Source organism: Helianthus annuus, chromosome 3, assembly GCF_002127325.2.
Source record: "Helianthus annuus cultivar XRQ/B chromosome 3, HanXRQr2.0-SUNRISE, whole genome shotgun sequence".
Lineage (NCBI taxonomy): Eukaryota > Viridiplantae > Streptophyta > Magnoliopsida > Asterales > Asteraceae > Helianthus > Helianthus annuus.
Genome location: NC_035435.2, coordinates 153,650,991 through 153,664,488, shown reverse-complemented (window position 1 = coordinate 153,664,488; position 13,498 = coordinate 153,650,991). Strand labels below are relative to the sequence as shown.

The 13,498-nt window shown below is 36.5% G+C and overlaps 1 long non-coding RNA gene across 1 annotated transcript; it reads right to left on the bottom strand.

Moving 5' to 3' along the window:
- Positions 1-1,028: 1,028 nt before the first annotated feature.
- Positions 1,029-10,836, bottom strand: LOC110930141. Its single transcript, XR_002587657.2, has 4 exons — positions 10,735-10,836; positions 6,070-6,075; positions 5,321-5,322; positions 1,029-1,039 (listed from the first exon to the last, which is right to left on the bottom strand). It is a non-coding gene; the product is annotated as an uncharacterized LOC110930141 (long non-coding RNA).
- Positions 10,837-13,498: the final 2,662 nt, after the last annotated feature.

The following is a 13,498-nucleotide window of genomic DNA, read 5'->3' as shown; positions in this document are numbered from 1 at the left end:
GCATAAAAATATTTTTATAACTTGGGCTAATTATGCAATATAATCTTGTGAACGAATTACATGTTACTCGTGTGTTCAGTAGCCCGGGATCTTGTCCGGGTTAAAGATTAATAGACACACCACATTAAAGAGTTATACACGACGGGTGTACGCCTACACCCCGTGCTCTGGTCGTGGCCATCTCGTAAGATAATGCCAAGGATATCCGGGACATGGTCATTAACCCCCCAAAGGCTTAAAGTAAAACAAGACTGTTTAAACGAGCCGATCAAAATTATTCAATTGAACACCCAAGGGTGCAAGATTTTGTACGCTCGATCAAGCGGTATTCTATATACCGTAACCCAAGCCCGTATAGAGAAAATAAGTTAAAAGTATTTACCTGAGTAAGTATGAATCACAATTGGCAAGTGAGGGTAGCTTTTACTGGGCCTCCTATTCTGGAACAAAGGTTTATAATAACCTATTAGATTCCTAACGGGTCCTTTATTTAAGCTTAAGCTTAGACCGGTTAGTTTAAGGACGATACGGTTCAAGCGCACGATTAAGCGAAGACCGGATAGAATGTGATTTAGACCCGACAAGTTTGAATACTTGTATAATATGGGTATACTAAATACATTCTGGATTTTGAGACAAAAATGATAACGTTTGACCCGTTTCGGTCAATTTATGCAAACTAGTTACATAAACCGAACCGAACGCTAAAAGGGCGTTACGGGTAACCAAAAGAGTCATATGCAAGTTCCCTGAGATAATATGCTTTAAACATGATATAATATCAGCAAGTTATGTTCTATTATGCCCCGGATGAATTTAAACTCAATTTATGCCTTATAAGGGCATTTTGGTCATTTAAAAGATTATAAAAGGGTTAAATTGGAAATCTGAGTTACAGGTCTGATTTATATAGTAAATATACTTAATTTGACATATTATAACAGTAGGGTATGACCCATATACAAAACTTATCATTTAAAATCAAACTATGCACCTTAGGGGTATTTTGGTAATTTCACAAGGGCTAAAAATGTCAAAACTGGAAACCTGAGTTCAAAAACTTATACTTACTGTTATTTTATAAAAATATGCTAAATACATCAGTAGGTATAATCCTTATATGTTTAATATGGGTATAACGCATACTATGCGTTAAAAACGCTTAGAAAGGCGATTTAGAGCCGTTTCCGGGTTTTCAAAAGAAAGCTGAGATTTTTATATTTCCAGAATGCTCAAAATAATTTATTTAACAAATAAAATCAGTAGAAAAAGGTTTGGGGTCAAAAGGATTTATAAAACTCATTTTATGGCTTAAACGGTCAAAACCGGTATTAACCGAATCAAACTTAGCGACCTATGATACGATCAGCCAAAAATTAAATAAAAATCTTCAAAAATCCCAAAATATTATATAACATCAGTGGGTAAAAAGTTTTATATCAAAAAGTGGCCTTAAATAGGTTATACGCTAAATGCGCCGTTTATTTAACATAAAGTTATAGTTTTACGATATCGGCCATAACTCAAAATCTGGACCTCCAACTGATCTCAAATTTTCGGTGCAAGTTTATAAATCAGTAATAAAGATTTCTACTCTTTCACTTTTCCAAAAATCCCGTTTTATAACAAAAAGGGCAAAATAGTCAACTTTAAGCATAAATCGGAAACATGCATATGAATCGGTTAAGCATAGACTCAAGTTGTAAAAATTCCAGAGAGTTAAACTTAAATAAAAATGGTCAAAAATAAACTCTAATACAGATCTCAAACATGCATGCATGGATCCGAATCGAGAGTCAACGAAAAAGTCGTTTTATAAGACTTTCGGTTCCGATCCGAGTTTATACTAAAGATTGTCGAGCTAATCATGATAAAACATATTCTTACATTTATTATAAAGTCATTTTGATGATCAAACTGATTGCATGTCATCTACATTACCATTTATGCTATATTTTGCAAAAACACTTCCTGTTGACTTTTTAAGAACAACTTTGACTCGACAAATATCATGCTTAGAGTGGGAATCAGAGAATACCCTTTTGAGGGTTTGTTTCCCACATAAATACCAACTTATAAGTGGTTTCAATTTGAGAAATGACAGAGCCAAATTCGTTTAATCGAAAAGTCAAACTATAACTATGACGGATTGACTTTTGGCTAAAAATCTATGCTAGAACGAATTAGAGGAAGTTATGGATGCTTACAAGAGTCCTAATGAAGCTTAGATAGGACTTGGAAGTAGCCTTGTCGATCAGAATGCTCCTGGAATGCCTGGTGAATTCTTGCAAGTTTGCTAGTGTTCTTGTTTACTACTCAAGACCCTCAAAAGTGATGAACTTGATCTGATTTATGGAGGTTTCAGGTGTTGTAAGGAGCCCCCAGGTGTCCCAACATGCATGGCATTCGATTGGTGCAAAAGGGAGGTGCTGAAAGCTGTCAAGCACTCAAAATTCGGACCAAAATGGCACTGTTCGCGAAAACTGGAGCTGGGCGCTGGGTCGCGGCCCGCGTAAGGCCTCAGGCGGGCGCCTGGGGTCTGCAGCTCCAAACTTTGATCATTTGTTGCAGTTTTGGTCCCTGTTCTTTACACGCGAGGTTTTTGCAGTATATCTTGACTCGTAAACCTTCAAATCTGATTTTTAGGAACCTTGGGACATTTACCAACATGGTAATGTCCTCGGTCAACTTTGCGCTCACCCGAAAAGTCATGAAATTCGACGTTGACGCTTTTAACCCCTCAAGTACGGTTTTGGCCATAACTTTCTCATACGATAACGAAACTTCATGAAATTTTTACCACATATTCTAGTGAGTATATTTTATCATTACAAAGCTTTGGGGCTGCCAAAAGATCACTCAGAGGTATAAATTCAACATGTTGACACTTTTAGTCCCTATAGTTTGTAATTCCTCACTTTCGTGCATTTTCCGCTTCGTATGATCCATGATCTATCCGTTTAGGGTTATTAACACCATGTAGGGTTATTATAGAGTCTATTTATCCATTGTTGACACTTTGGACCTTACGTTCCATAGTTTTCACTGTTTGTCAACTTTAGTCCCTCTAAAGTATGTTTTCGCATATGCAAAGCCTATGACACGTGTCAATACATTATTGGACGTAAATTTTCGAGGTGTTACATCCTCACCCCCTTAAAAGAAATCTCGACCTCGAGATTTACTGGAACAAATGAGGATATTTCTCTTTCATCGTGGATTCCACTTCCCACGTGTATTCGGGACCTCTACGGGCATCCCATTTGACCTTTACAATAGGTATATACTTCCTTCGAAGCCTCTTCACCTGTCGATCCTCGACCGACAATGGTTTTTCCACGAACTTCAAACTCTCATCTATGTGTATATCTGTATGCGGTATAACCAGTGATTCGTCAGCGAAACACTTCTTCAGATTACAGATGTGGAACACATTATGTATAGCGCTAAGTTCTTCAGGCAAGTTTAACTTATAAGCAACTGACCCAACACGTTCGACAATCTCGAAAGGTCCTATATATATCGGGCTTAGCTTGCCTTTCTTACCAAATCGCATCACCCCCTTCCAGGGCGTGTCACACCCCGATTTCCACGTGTATCACCGGTGGGCCCGGTAGGGGATTACCGTGACGTAGTTGGCAACAATATAGTCAAACCACACAATTATATAAATGCACAGCGGAAGCTTAAAGATAAATATATACTTCAACCTCTGGTTGTAATATCAAAATGTATTACAGAAGTCGAATATATCCACAGCGGATCAAAATAATAAAATATTGTTCATTCAGATACGGCATCGAGTTTGCGAGACTATTCGTGATGCCTAGGAAGCTATTACCAGCCCATTTCGTATAGTACCTGCACTTAATCTTTTGGGGAAAAATACGTCAGTTTACACTGGTAAATACATTCAACTGACACATTTGAAAATGTTTATTAAAATTGATTTGAATGCACAAGGCACAAACTCTTTTATAACTTGGGAAAATTATTAAAATCTTGTGAACGTATTACATGTTCTTTTATGCGTTCAGTAGCCCGGGTCGTGCCGGGTTAATGATTAATAGACACACCACATTGCGTAAAACCGTAGTATAGAAACCAACGGCTACGTCTTTTAATTAAATGTCGACAATATATACCGGGTGTACGCCTACACCGGGATGTCGATGGTCGTGGCCATTTCGTAAAATGATGCCAAGGATATCCGGGACAACGGTCATTAACCCCCCAAAGGCTTTTAAGCAACAAAACTGTTTAAATGAGCCGATCACATTATACAAATTAACCACCTCAGCGATGGAAGATATGATGCTCAATCAAGCGGTATTATTATACCGTATCCCAAGCCCGTATAGGGGAAATAAGTTAAAAGTATTTACCTTTGCAAGTATTATTCCTTAATTTGATTAAACCACCGATATCTTTTACTGGGCTCCGAATCTGGAACGAAGGTTTTAATTAACCTCTTAGAATCCTAACGGGTCTTTATAGTAGCCGTAGCCTAGACCGGTTGGTTCCGAAATATAAATATAGTTTAATCGCGCGAAAAGGCGAAAACCGAGAATGGAATGCGATTCTGCCCCAAACAAGTTCAGAGACTTGTTTTATATGGGTTCGAGGTTCACACTCTGGATTTTGGGGTTCCAAATAATATAATTTGACCCGTATCGGCTAATTTATGAAAACTAGTTTCATAAGCCGAACCGTGCGCGCAATAGGCGAAACGGTTAACCATGGGAGTCTTACTGTAACGCCCTAACACGTTTTAACCGGAAAGACGCAGCGGAAATTCGTACCATAAAATTTCTTTCATTACAAACATCTTGACCTACTTGAAAGTTTGTTTTAATATGTATCTTTTACAAAATAAGGTATAAGTCCTATTTGCTAAAGCACATACTCTATGTTTCCCGTACAATCTATCTTGTGACTCGGTCTTCGATCTCTATTCTTTGTGATAACCGCCCGGGATTCGTACAACCTGCATTCACCACATACATTCATAACATTAGTACACCAAAACATAAACAAGGTTCAATCTCGTACACTTCCCATTTCGTTATCTTTCCCAACTTTAAGCATTTTATCTGTGTATCCATATCCTGGTGAGGTTTCAATAACGTACCTACATTACTTTTCATCCTCAAAGCACACTATTAATAATGTAATACTCGACGTATATAAATCATGCATACATACTTTCTTACATGCATACATACACATCTACATACGTACATACCCTCCTATATCCCTACGTACATGTATATATTCATACATACCATATATACATCTACATACGCACACACATCACTACGCCTCTACATACGTACATACACACATACGTATATTCACATATACATAAATACACGTCAACATACTTACATACATTACTACGTCATACATATGTACTTATACCCTTATGTACTCGTTCAAGATCCTACATACCTCCTATATATCCATACATTAATTACATGGTACTTAGACTTAGATTCATAGCCCCTAGACATCTAAGGAACGATCAAAATCATGTTTGGGAGGCCCGTCGTGGTCCACGAATGATAAATCGAAGCCTACTATACCCAAATCAACTTAGATAACATTTTTCAGGTTTTTGAACATGGGGAGGCCGTCGGCGACGACCCTAGGGGCGTCGGCGACGGCCCTTGCAAATACCCGTAGCCCAAAACTCCCGTAGACAGTCAAATAGCCCGTCAGCCAAAAACTGACTTTCCAGGGCCCGTCGGCGACGCCCCCATGCCCGTCGGCGACGCCCTCTAGAAAATGCATTTTTCTGCAGCTTCGTTTCGTCGTCCGTACGCACTAAAACGTGCATAACTTTTGAACCGTTTACCCGTTTAACCTCTCGTTTCTTCCTACATGCTTGTAAATTCACATTCTATCATATGGACTTGAAATCCCATATCCGAATTAAGGAAATTCTTAACTTATCAACTATCGACTTATTATTCATTTATAACTTGTTTGACCCGTTCATATTTCATCAAACAACACATTCGATTTAGCCCAAAACTTACAAGAACGTTATAGCTATAAAACCTTTACATTATCCTTACTTCCACTCACCCATTAACGTGCTTATGCCCAATCCTACCCGTTACCCGGTTACTATTCCGTAGACATTTCTTATTCTTCATTTCATTATAACATCAAGACCTCATTTTCGACCCATTACATCTACTTAGCGAAATCGTTGGTTTCATACAACCCATCCATTATTTGTCTCAACCATTATGCTTAATTAACTAGAACATAACCTTACTTAACAAACTAAGAAGTGATTCAGAAATCACTTACCTTGTGCATCCGTGTTCGTAACCGCTTCCTTGCCTCATCTTGATCCGTTTGCCTTCCATGCTTGGTCCATGCTAGTTTGGTTCCTATTCTTTCATGTCGTCATGCCATAATAATGTTAGTATTCATGCCCATTCAATTTGACACACATTTACCAACTATTACTAACATTGACTTTCATTAGTCAAATCTAACTAGCATAAGGCATATACCCAAGATCACATCTTCTCATACTCGTATCATGTTAAGCTATACTAATGGCACTATATACATTTCATATTCATCATGCAATATGTTTTTAAGCAAATGATTCATCAAGTTACATCGTGCTCATATACAACCAAATCAATATAAACTAAAGGTCTCAGGATCCTACAATTGTCATCCACATTCAAAGCTAGTAGTTAGCATAATCCCTACATCATTCTTCACTTGTAAGCCCATAAACTACCCGTTTAGTGCACATCCATATCCAAATTACCATTTAGTCACTAATCCGACATATGATATGCACATCACCATTCAAGCATAGAGTGCAAATTCTTAATTCATAATTCAACCCAATTCATACCACCAACTATCCCATCTTACAAAATCCTTCTTAAATATATCTTCTCATGTTTAATTATCATCAATCACGTTATTATCCAACTCTACACATGTTCATCCATTATATAGCGTATAATTTCACATGTTAGCTTATACTAAGCATTTCATCAAACACTTGGTGTGCGTACACCCTTTAATGCACAATGTACAACTAATTTATGTATATTCATCCTAGCTTATTCATAATTAATCAAATTTTCTTACTAATCAACAAGTATCATTCATACATAAACATCAAACATATCAAACGCCACATTTCTTTTAATTCATCTAACAAGAATTTATCATACACAACATAGTACGTCATTATTGAACAAGAATTGGACATGGATGATATATCAATGTCGCCATCTTCACCATCACAAATGGGTTTCATCTTAGAACATCAAATTAGCCGAAATCATAAATAATATATGTTTTATATAGCGATTCTAACACCTAATCATGCTTAATTCCATACTACTTCGTGGATTAATCAATAACCCACTTCATGCAAGATCAACAAATCACAAAATTTAACTTACTTGATTGTGAAGAACACATAAGAGATCGAAAATCTTGATACATGCATCCTATACATCTTCAATTTCCTCATCAATTGGCTGATCATCATGAACTAGGGTTTTCCCCTTGTTCTTCTTTTGCCTGGGCGACACACTCACACACATCAGTGTGTGAGTTTTGTGTTTTAATTGATTTTTATTTATTTCATCTTTCATAATGCCCAAAATAGTCCCTCAAGTTTGATAATAAAACATAATTTGCACATCATTCTTATTTCCTTAGCTTTTTACCTTTCCCTTAACTAGATTAATTAACCTAGTTACTTATTTCATGATATATCCTAAAGGGACGTACAACAATATAAACATTCGGGTTTTGGGGTGTTACAAGTCTACCCCGCTTAAATGAGGTTTCGTCCTCGAAACCTTTCACATTCAAAGCTAGACCATTTCTACTCTTACCCCTTTCAGGTTGTTCATTCACAATACTTACTACCACCTAAACGCATTCGGGATTTTGGCAAGGGTGTTATTCATGCATGAACGTAATTGTACACATCGTTCCTATGCCCTCATATTACGTAAATTACTTTCATAATTATACTTATGTCAGACTCTGTTCCAGAGCTCTTATTAGTGTCTTTTACTTTATAATACTAGCTCTTAACACATATCATCACTAACGTTTCTTTCATCGACTTTATTCTAATTGTATACAATTATTAATTATACAAACCTTAGTCTGTGGTTTGTTTCTAACTTCCTATTTAAGCATATTACATTCATGTATTAGCTAATCGAAATAAATCGATTTATTTCATACTACTCATACATCATATGCTATCTTTCATTTTGTTCGCTATGAGCCGTCCTAAGCATTCCATTACTATCATTACTTCCGTTTACCTTTAAGCTCATAGGAGGGGTCAATATATTACCATACGCATACTATAATCATTCAAGGACTTATTATTATAGCTAAAATTCACCCTTCTTAACTTATTTATCCATACTTAAATCACGAAGACTAAGCATTATTTCCATAGTTACTATTGTTATTTACGCCATGCGTATCTTTTCTACAACGTCTTGTTCAAATGAACATGGCCAACAAGCCGAGCATCAAAATTAGCATTTCTTAATGACACTTGTCGTCTTTTATATTCTATCAGAATTTCCATAGTTATGAGCACTTAAGTTCAATACCACCCGACGATCATTACAAACATTTTGAAATTCACTTTTATTGACATACTCTCTTCTTATGCCAATTGTTAAAATTTAAGCTTTCCATACCATATCATGCATATCCAATATAAATTACACCTTTTACTAACCTCGATTTCGTTGCATAATTCGATGGTCCGCAACCAGGTCTACCCGCTTCTTCACGAATCCGTATCTTAACAGGGTTGATCTTGTCCATCTGGTATCATGAGCTCTCATTCACGAGCATTCTTTCACCGTCCTAGGTAGATTTATTGCATTATGATTACTGCCAATCTCATTATAAAATTTAGGGGTTTACACATTTCATTCGATTTCATTCAGACATGATGTTTATCACATCACCTCATTTATATAATAATACTTTCTCAATTCCTTCTTAAGACATTAGTGTGTTAGACCTATTCATAACGGGTCAATACATGGCCATTTCTTAATATATCATTCTTATTATTTGACTTGTTCTTAATGGATAAATACATAACCATTATTTTGTAATTCTTTAACTCATTTGGTGTACTACACTACATTTTTCCTCTCTTCTCTAGCGCTCCCACGGTTCGAAACTAAATTATTTCTCAGCTTCTGCAGTTTGACTTTTCAAGGTCAAACTGCCACTTATTTCTTATTATATATATACATATATATATATATATATATACACATACGTATCGAAGTACATGTTTGTACTCCTTTTCGATTCAGACATGCTTACGATCTCATCGCTTCACTGTTCCAGTGTTTTCTTGCAAACACTTGCCCTTCCTGTTTTAAAAGTTAGTCATAATACTCACTTCGCTTACAATACCAACATGTTAGTTCCATTCGCTCATATACTTTCATTTCCTTTACACATTCGATTACCCAATTAAAGGGGTAATGGCATATACTCTCATAATGAGATTCAAGCATACCAATTACGACCCGGTCACTCACTACAACAAAAATGGCTTTTTAGGACCTTTTCTGTGGGACGCTTGTAAAAGAGGGTCCTAAAAAACTATTTAATAAGACTAATGAACTTTTGTAGTCCTTTTATAATATACTATACTAAACTGGTGTCCTAAAAAACGATTTAATAGGATGGATGATTTTTTGGGGTCGTATTATCATATAATTTAATAGGACACTTAAAAATGTAGATCCTAATAAAGTACTTTATAAGACATTTAATTGTTTGTGTCCCATTATGTGGTACTGTATTAGGACACTTGATCATCTAGGGTCCTATTATAACATAACTTAATAGGACAAGTTGTAGTTAAGTCATAAATGTTCAGTGTTATTGGACCCTTTCTAGTCGAAGTCATATTAGAACTTAACTTAATAGGACACTTGACACTTGGGTCTTATAGCTTTAAATTTTATAGGACGCTTAATCATTATGGTGTTATTATAATACACCGTAATAGGACACTTGATATTTGAGTCATAAAACATTAGTTTTATAGGACGGTTATTCGTTAGAGTTTTATTATAATATAACTTAAAAAGACACTTGACACTTGGGTCTTATAAATTTAACCTTTATGGGACGCTTAATCATTGTGGTGTTATTATAATACACTATAATAGGACACCTGATATTTGAGTCATAAAACATCAGTTTTATAGGACGCTTATTCGATAGAGTTCTATTATAACATAACTTAATAGGACACTTGACACTAGGGTCTTATAACTTTAACCTTTATAGGACGCTTAATCATTATGGTGTTATTATAATACACCATAACAGGACATTTGATATTTGAGTCGTAAAACATAACTTTTATAGGACGTTTATTCGCTAGAGTTTTATAATAACACTAGGTTATTGACCCGTGATTACACGGGATGGTAGTAAACAAACAATAATTTTGAAACTAAAGTTTCATCATTCATCCTGCTACATTCATTTCCACCCTGGGTTGTAGTTTTCTCTGGTGGTAAGTGGTGGTGGTGGTGAGTAGTGGTGGTGGCCGGTGAGTGGTGGTGGTGGTGGTGAGTAGTGGTGGTGGCCGGAGAGTGGTGGTGGTGAGTGGTGGTGGTGAGTAGTGGTGGTAGCCGGTGGTGGTGGTGTGAGTAGTGGTGGTACAGAGCTTGGACCCAAATGATCTAGTTGGTGGTACAGAGATTGGACTAGAATGGTGTGAGGTAAACTTTCAAGTACCAATAAAAAAGGATGAAAACTTGGTAAGACCATTGTAACATCCGACAAAATGGGCTCACAAAATCCGACCCGTTTTGAAATTTTCGAGTCCTATATTTTTTTTATATGTAACCCTTCTCGATCAGAATTGTCGTATAAAACGCTCTATAAGTTATACGTATATATATGACCCGAGCCGTTTGTAATTGGACTCTTGTGAATAAATACAAATGAAATTTTTATTTTATTTTATTTTATTTAACCCTTATTTAATTATTAGAAACAATGGTTAATTATTTTGTTTTAAACATAAACATATATGAATTTAACAAGGTTAAATGTGAAGGGCCATTTGTGTTACTTTTGAAACATGTAAACCTTTTTATATAAAAAGAATCCTTACTAATGATTTTATCAATAATAATAGTTATTACTTTTAAAGTTACACAAACTAATATTTATTTTTAAGTTAGAATTAAAAAAAAAGGGAGTTAAGTTTATATCAAAGGTTCTCAAAAATGGGACTCATAAAAAAAATTAATATAGATCCTACAAACTCCAAGAAGCATTCTCGCCATCCTGTGTTCAAGTATATTTAAACTCAAAAAAAAAAAAGTTTGTTAAGGTTTGTTTTATCGAAAAAAAAGTGACGTCACGGAATCAATAGTTCCAAATCCCAAATTTTTCGCTCATTAAACCTTTCCTTCAATTGTCTACGGTATTTTTTTTCTTTTCGAGTAAACTGCCATTTTGGTCCCTGTGGTTTGGCCAGTTTTGCCACTTTAGTCTAAATCTCAAACTTTTTACATCTGGGTCCCTGTGGTTTGCATTTTGTTGCCATTTTGGTCTAAAATTCAAATCAGGTCAGATTTTCAAAAAGAACCTGTTATTTTGTCTTTATGGTCAGGGGTATTTTAGTCATTTTGGTTTTATTATATAGTCAACATCTGCCTCTCTCTCTTCTCTCTCTCAACATCTGCCTATCTCTCTTCTCTCTCTCAACCTCTCTTCTCTTAACTACCACCACCACACCACCACCCCCACCACCGCATCATCCCCACCACCACCATCCCACTGCTGCCAACACCACCATCCCACTGCCATCATCTCTCTCCTCTCACTCGAACAGTGGGATGCTAAACTTTCTGGTACAATTCCGGCGAGCTCGGTGGCGGTGGTGCCGTAACCGTGGTTGGTGGCGAGTAAATCGGAGTTGAACATGGGTGGGAGGTCGTAGACGTAGATTGTGCCGTCGGTGCAGAGGTTGTCGTGGGTTGGTGGGAGTAGTGGTTGTGGCGGCGGTGAGTGGAACAGAAGAGGGTGATCTGGATGAGGAAAAGGGAGAAGATGAAGAGGGAGATTAGAGGGTGTGAAGTGATTTGAGAGTGGATATAGTGAATAATGGTTTTGGGTTTGTTGAAGGTGAGCATGGTGATTTTTGCCGGTGAAATTCTCGCCGGAACCCTAGCTTCATCTCCGGAACATTAACCTGGTAAGTGAAATTTAGATATGTTTGGTATGAATTTGGGTGGGTTGATGGCTGATGAGTTTTAGGGTTTTGTGGTTTGTGATTGATTGTAGTGGTGGAGGTGCGTGGTGGGGGTTGTGCAACAGGGGAGGATGTGCGGTGGTGGGGGTTTTACAATGGGGGAGTAGGTGGTGATAGAGGGCTGATGGCTGATGAGTTTTAAGGTTGATTGATTTTGGTGTTAGGGTTGAAATGAAGAAGATGGTGATAGAGGGTCTGGGTTTTATTTTCTGGTTGAAATGAAGAAGATGGTTGATTGATTATGATTTTATTATTTTTAATCAATAACCAGTTATAATAAATCTACAATGACTAAAATACCCCTGAGGATAAAGACAAAAAATCAGGGTTCAGGTTGGGGAATCTGGCCAAATTTGAATTTTGGACCAAAATGGCAACAAAATGCAAACCACAGAGACTCAGATGTAAAAAGTTTGAGATTTGGACTAAAGTGCCAAAACTGGCCAAACCACAGAGACCAAAATGGCAGTTTACTCTTTCTTTTAATTTGGAAACCATCCAATTTATTACAATCACATAACTAAAAAAAATAAAGTTCCTTTTTAGCAAAGGGATGTGCATAAATACAAGAACTCAAACATCATCCCAAAACCTTTACACTCGATCCAAGTTCCGTTTTCGTTGCACTAAGTAATTCGTCGGACACACCACGGCACCGGAATTTCCTTCTTCTCGTCGGAAAACGCTTGAACCCGTTTAACCTTCACCGTTGTCGTCTCCGACCATCTTGTATCCCATTCCTTACTCTCCTAATCGGTACGTTTTCTATTGCGCATTTTTCTTATTACTAACTGTCGAATCATACCGGACTTTAGGACGATTAGAATTAGGATTTCATGGGGATTGATTTGGAAAACCAACTGAAATTTTTGTATAGACTCACAAGCCCGTTTTGGATCTTTTAAGTTTTCTATTGCGCATTTTTCTTATTACTAACCGTCTTGATGCATGGCCCTCTATTAAGTTTCTTCGGTATTTGTTTTTTGGTGTTAAGCAGATTTTTTTTTGAAGATAAAATATGATAAGCAAACTAAACTGCCTTTTGTGTTGAATTAAACTTACAAAAAATACTTATCGTTAATTTAACGATTTTTTTTTGTTATGACATATATATATTTAAATTATGATTATTTATTTATCCTGGGGCATTTTAGTTATAAA